This window comes from Bombyx mandarina, chromosome 20 (genome assembly GCF_030267445.1).
Source record: "Bombyx mandarina strain Sakado chromosome 20, ASM3026744v2".
Taxonomy (NCBI): domain Eukaryota; kingdom Metazoa; phylum Arthropoda; class Insecta; order Lepidoptera; family Bombycidae; genus Bombyx; species Bombyx mandarina.
Genome location: NC_143226.1, coordinates 4,319,637 through 4,326,767, shown reverse-complemented (window position 1 = coordinate 4,326,767; position 7,131 = coordinate 4,319,637). Strand labels below are relative to the sequence as shown.

Genomic DNA, 7,131 nt, shown 5'->3' with positions numbered 1-7,131 from the left:
GGGACGATGTTAATAGACATTTTGAAGAGTATAAGTCGATATCCCAATTTTCACTAAAATTAGAAGTAGTTTATCCAATGAAAGTATCAATGGTACCTTGCTGGCCAAACAACATGTTTTAAATGAAGCAGGTAATGGTGCTAATTTTAAATCAAATAAAGAAATGATGGCTAAAATGTCAATCAATGTATTGTATAAAAAGCATATGTAATTATGTATAATAAAAAATATTTTTGATGTGTACTATTGTTTTTATTCAAAACTACGAAATGTACTACTTTTTTATTGATGGTATACTATTATCTTAATTTTACATCTGACAGCCCTGCTGCTGACAATACTATAGTAGTCGACTTCCTTTTTTGGCGCGAAATAGGAAGGCGGCAAATTGGATTTTTTTTTACAAAAATTTAATATTTAATAGTTGTAAAATATTGTAAATATTAAAAAATTATAAAATGTCATCAGAAAGTGACGACGATGATGAGGGAAAAAGAAACGAGGCGAAAAAACGCAGATATCAAGGGGAAGACGGACAATCACATTCGGACTGCAGATATAAACCTTTTCTCAAACCCGGGTACCGTCGTAGTTATCCTGATAACTCTCTTAACGACGAGTTTCCTGTCTACATCGAAGGTATCAGCAGAGAAGATAAAATTGGTAAGAAAAATCCTTTGCTTTTATCAAAAAATTTCAAGTCGGTGAAGGGCATCAAATAGAACAGGCGCATTAATGCTAATAAAATAAAGCTTATATTTAAACAGGCAGTGGCTGCCAATGATTTAGTTGCCTTAAAGAAAACAACATGAAAGCTTACATTCCAGCATCTTCAGTGGAGCGTGTAGGGGAGCTATGATTCATTCCTACAAAAACGAGTAACACTGAACTCTTTGACAAATTAATATCAGATTCAGAAATCATTGCTGTTAGACGTTTCACAAAAAAAGTAGGCGGAAATATAGTCCCAATGTCCATAATAAGTGTGACCTTCTCGAGTACCGTTCTTCCAGATTTTATATATTTAGATAATTGGAGATATGAGGTATTCCAATATGTAGATACCACCTTTGATGCAGTGTTTCACTGGTCTGTTCTAAATGTTCAGGCAATCATTCATACAAGGATTGTTGAACTGAAATTCTGAAATGTTGTAATTGCCAAGGCGATCATCTCAAGGTTTTGTCCAGTGAAACAAGCCCTTTATGAAAAACATAAAAATGTTTATTTAGCAAAACAATATGCTACAGTTGTATCTAAAGAATTTCCACCTTTGCAAAGACTTCAGAACAGACCAGACCATTCAACACAAAAGAATCAAATTAAATCACAGGCCTTAATAGATAATCCTAATTCTGTTAAAAAACAACCTACTAAATTAAACTCACCTAATAATGTATGTTATGAAAATTTATTAAATGATAATCAGTTCCTAGAAATAATTGTTAAAACTATAGTAATGATAGCCAATTCAAATTCTGCAAAAAATATGACACACATTAAGGATATACTTAAACAAATTTAAATCTCTAATAGATCCACTTAAATTCATGCAATTTAACATTCAAAGCGTAAACAATAAAAAATGGTTACTGAAAACTAAAAGATAATTCCATAGATTTGTGTCTACTCAATGAAACTTGGCTTTAAAAATCTAGTCCTTCTGTTAATATAACCGGGTACAATTACATTGAAAAAAATGCACAAAACGAGCATGGTGATGTAGGTATATTGATAAGAAAAAATACCCTTCAATACAAAACTATCAAAACAGCATTTTATCAGGATATTCAAAGTGTCGCTATTGTAGTGTCGACAGTTTCAGGACCAGTGTCCATTCTGGGTGTATATTGTCCACCTAAAAACAATAATAGTCCTAATTCGATTAGACTGAATAAATTAAAAAATATTATTAGTAAAATACCAAAGCCATGTATAGTTTCTGGCGATTTTAATGCCCACCATATTGCTTTGGGCTGTAGCACTACAAATACAAGAGGTAGAGAATTAATAGATATTTTTGATGAATTGGATTTATGCATCTTGAATACAGGATCAGCCACTACTATACAGAGACCAGGCTTCAATTCTTCAGCCATAGATGTCACTTGTTTCAGCCCAGTCCTCGCTCCACTATCTGAGTGGAAAGTCAGTGATGACCCTCATGGTAGCTACCATTATCCAACATTTATTGATCTGATTACCTCCCCTAAAAAGTATCAAATTAAGGATAGCTCACAAAAGTTTTTATTCAAAAGAACAAATTGGGATGTATATATGGAAACATCTAAAATAATGTTTGATAACTATTAAACAACTACTTGTCATGATCCTCTAAAAAGTTATAAAGAATTTTGTTCAATTTTAAACAATCTTAAAGTTAATTGTATTCTTGTACATAAAAATTATATCCATGCTGCATGGTGGAGTGATGACTGCGCTATATCTGTAAGGAAATCTAGAGAAGCTTTATTAAAATATAGAAACTGCATGTCCTTAGAAAAGTATATTGAATACAAAAAAGCTGATGCACATAAAAAATAATTATCAAACAGGCAAAATTGAATGGCTGGAAAAATCTCTGTCATTCATTTAATAGACACACTCCATTGACTAAATTTTGGAATTATATCAGAAAATTTAAAAGAATATATTATTATGTAAATAATGGAAACGTATATCGAAATGACGAATGGATAAATGATTTTATTAATAAACTATCCCAGGCTGACATACCCGAACTAGATAATATTCAGATGTATTTTAACAACAATAATAACTTAAACAGTAATTTTTATTGAAACCATTTATGTTTCATGAACTAGATATAGCTCTGACATAAAAAAATCCACAGCGCCTGGTTTAGATGACATCCCATATATCATGTTACAGAAATTGCATATTTCAGTGAAAAACAAATTACTTGATATTCTCAATTCTCTCTGGCTTAGTCAACAAATACCTGAATCATGGAAAACTCAGTGTGTAGTACCTATTTTAAAACCTGATAAACCACCAGATGATTATAAGTCTTATAGGCCAATTTCTTAAGATCATGCATTGGTAAATTACTAGAACACATGATCAAAGTAAGATTAGATTTTTTTGTAGAGACAAATAAACTATTACCCCCTTGTCAATTTGGTTTCCGTAAAGGTAGGAGTACAGCTGAAAGTTTGATAACATTCCTTAATGATATGAAGAGTTGCCAGCTATCTAAATCCACTGCAGTGTGTGTCTTTTTGGATGTCCAATGAGCCTACGACAATGTTGATTTTATACAGCTGATTAAAATTTTACATGATCTTGGTTTACCTGGAAAGTTGTTGAAATGGATTTTTAATTTTTCATCTGATCGAACTCTATATGTCAAATATAACTATTAATTACATGGACCAAAAAAACATGGCAAGGCCTAATGCAAGGAGCTTGCATGTCACCACTATTATTTAATTTATATACTTCACAAATTATTAATTTTATTCCTCATAATACTTCAATCCTACAGTTTGCTGATGATGTCCTGATATTATTATATAGTATAAACAGAAATATAAAATCAGCTGAAACAAATATAAACTTAGCACTACAACAACTAAATCTATTTTATTCCTTAAATTTAAAACTTAACATTAACAGTGAAAAGAGTTCAGTTATGGTTTTAGGGAATGACATCACATCAGTTAAAGTTCTTTATAATAATAAACAGATACCTCTATTAAATGAGTATCAATGTTTATTGTACATATGTGATATGGAAAAGGTGAAAAAGAATGTACTTATTATTTCAGATTCCATGAGTGTTCTTCTCTCTTTAGATAATTATAAGTTAAGTTATAAGCTCAATTATCTAATATATTTAATAAGAAAAATTATTTTGATAGTGGTAAAACTGCAACATTTAACTAAGTTCCACCTCATAGCGGTATTTGTGGGAATGAGACAGTAGATAGGGCGGCAAATGCTGAACATGACGAGGACCACTCGCAAGTGTTGAAGGTCCCATTAACGGACTATTATGTAACTTTACTTAAAGTAGAAAAAAGACAGCTATGGGAGAGTTACTCGCAATTTTGTTCAGAGAATAAAGGCAAATGGTATAAGGAAATTCAAAAGAAGATTCCATGAGAGCCATGGTATTGCAATATCAAATTATTTAAGGAAAGAAAATTCATAACAATTTTAAACAGAATGAGATTTGGTCATTGCCTGACACCTGCCTGACATTTGCACCGAATGAAAATAACAAATTATAGCAGCCACTGCCAATTCTGTAATGATGAAAATGCAGACCTGACGCACATAGTATTGAAATGCTTCAACTTTTCCACACAAAGAGTGACCTTAGTAACCGAAATAAAAGAAAAACTGGAAGAAAAACTAGAAATAACGAAAACAAGAACAGCCCTTGAAGATGATGACTTACGAATGTCACTGTCAGTCGTCAGTGTCAGACACTTATGTGTCAGTGTCAGAGGACTTAACCCGCCGCGTTCAAGAACTTTTGAGCAATGCAAGACTTTTCCCGAGCTTATATGACTTTATTACAGCGAATGTACGAAAAGTTTGACCTGAAAAAATAACATGAAAAACCTGAAAAAAACCGGGAATTTAATAATTTTGTATACTGTATGACACTTCGTAAATATTAACTTTATTATTGTATCATATGTAGACGGCCGATGGACTTGTATCCGGCTAATTTTATAATAAAAATAAATGGTTTATTAGTAGTAGAAGAGAAAGGCAATTGAACTAAGCCATACATACAGTTAATTCTTAAGTTTTACATTTTCAAATGTAGTTTTATATTTCAAGGCAAAAAAGCCAATTCTTTAGTATTATTCATTTATCCGTGTAAATGTCTAGTCAGATTTTTTTTCTCTATAGTTTCAGTTGTCGCAATCGTGAAATACGTATTTAACAATTGTTCACGATTGACTTCCACGGTGAAGGAATAACATCGTGTAATAAAAATCAAACCCGCAAAATTATAATTTGCGTAATTACTGGTGGTAGGACCTCTTGTGAGTCCGCACGGGTAGGTACCACCGCCCCGCCTATTTCTGCCGTGAAGCAGTAATGCGTTTCGGTTTGAAGGGTGAAGCAGCCGTTGTAACTATACTGAGACCTTAGAACTATATCTCAAGGTGTGTGGTGCATTTACGTTGTAGATGTCTATGGGTTCTAGTAACCGCTTAACACCAGGTGGACTGTGAGCTCGTCCATAGATATAAGCAATAATAAAAAAAAAATTAATATACCTACTGGTCTAAAACTTGCAGGGCACTTAAGCAATTCTTGAAGAGATGGCGGGATGCTATCCTTATAAACCTCTTGCAGTTGATCGATGGATGCGATGAATATTAAAAGCCGGACATGTGAAAAAAAAATGTAAAGTTTGTTCTTCATTTAGGGAGCATTCATTGCAATTTGGTGCTGAAGTTTTTTTTCATTCGGTATAGACCAGCGTTAAATTTGTAATGACCAAATCTCAGTCTACAAATCTGTGTGTAGAATTTCCTTTTATGGAAAGATTTGCTTCTAGCGTATCAAGGTTTAATACCAATTTCATTAACTATTTCTGCGTACCATTTACTTTTTGTTTTGATTTTTGATTTTGATTTTGCAAAATTATCAGTTTTTTCATTGCCCAATAGGGATGCACGGTTTTCTTTTTGAATCGATTTTTTGGAGCGTAATGGATCGTAGGGCTCTGAATCGATTCTTGGATCTGATCGTATTGTACATAAATTTTATATTACTACTAGCTGACCCGGCAAACGTTGTGTTGCCTTAAATAAGATTTCTAGGGAAATTCTAGTGTAAAAAAAAACCTCATTCAACCACATAATACCTCATTATAACCAAAAAAAATAATTATCCAAAAAATAAAAATAAAAAACAAATGTTTGGGGTGGACAACCCTTATCACTTAGGGGTATGAAAAATAGATAGTATCCGATTCTTAGACCTACTGAACATACAATTGATACACAAATAAAACCAAAAAAACATGGCTGGAAAGCTACGACTGATACACAAATATAACCAAAAAAACATGTTTTTTAAGTCGTCGTGGCCTAAAGGATAAGACGTCCGGTGCAGTCGTATCGAGCGATGTACCGGTGTTAAAAAAAAATTAAGTTTTTAATAAAAAGAAATGTGAGCCGTCACGGGACGCCTGGCAGATGTGAAACATCGACATTATTTTGTAAAAGTAAAATGCAGAAAAGAACAGATTGTGACAGGAACTAAATATGACATAATGATAAAATAAAATAAGAAAAAACAAATAATTTTGTCAAAAAAAAAAAAGTTTGGGAGTTAAGATTTAGGAGGATGAAAAATAGATGTCTGATTCTTCACCTTGGCCGATATGAACGTTAAGATTCACGAAAATCGGTCGAGCCGTTTCGGAGGAGTTCAATCACGCACACCGTGACACGAGAATTTTATATATTAGATTTATTTATATAAGTTTTATTCTTGCCAGTGAATCTAAAAACAATGACATTATAGCCAAAAGAAATCAAACTTACATACAATTTTTTTTCAATCTATAGGACGATGATAAAGACATCAAGTTAGGCTTTTTCTATAATAAAACATAAGTTACTTACATTTGCAATAATATACATGATCCGTTAATGTAGTACCGTATCCAAAATATCCAATGCATTTTCATCTTGATTTTTCATTTCATTACTTTGCGAAAACAAAGGATGATGTCTTTTCGTATGGTTAGAAAGGTTTGTGGTGCTACCTTTTGTTTTAACGATACAATGATATATTTTGCATTGTCCTCCAATATGAGTCTACGAAATTGGAACACACACTGGATTTAATAGGTGGAGTCATCGACAAAAATCACAATAGGCACAATTATTAAAACACGATCATACGTACGGCACAACGACCAAAGCAAAATAAAATCAACGAGGAGTTTTTAGAACTACCTGCATTAAGTTTCATTATTTTTGCCTTTGGACTTGCTCCGCTATATACTATCATAAGCATTGCAAACTAATAATGTGAATAATTATAGTGTCGGCATTCGTTTATAACCTATCTTTCTTCATAACAGTGTTTTTATAATACCTGCGATCTAAAGGATTCGATTCCCTTAAC

General features: G+C 32.4%; 1 pseudogene across 1 annotated transcript; it reads left to right on the top strand.

Annotated features, from left to right (window-relative positions):
* The first annotated feature begins 434 nt into the window (after window positions 1-434).
* On the top strand, window positions 435-4,396 carry LOC149500678 (uncharacterized; annotated as a pseudogene). Its single transcript, XR_016324799.1, has one exon. The product of XR_016324799.1 is annotated as an uncharacterized LOC149500678 (transcript).
* Window positions 4,397-7,131: the final 2,735 nt, after the last annotated feature.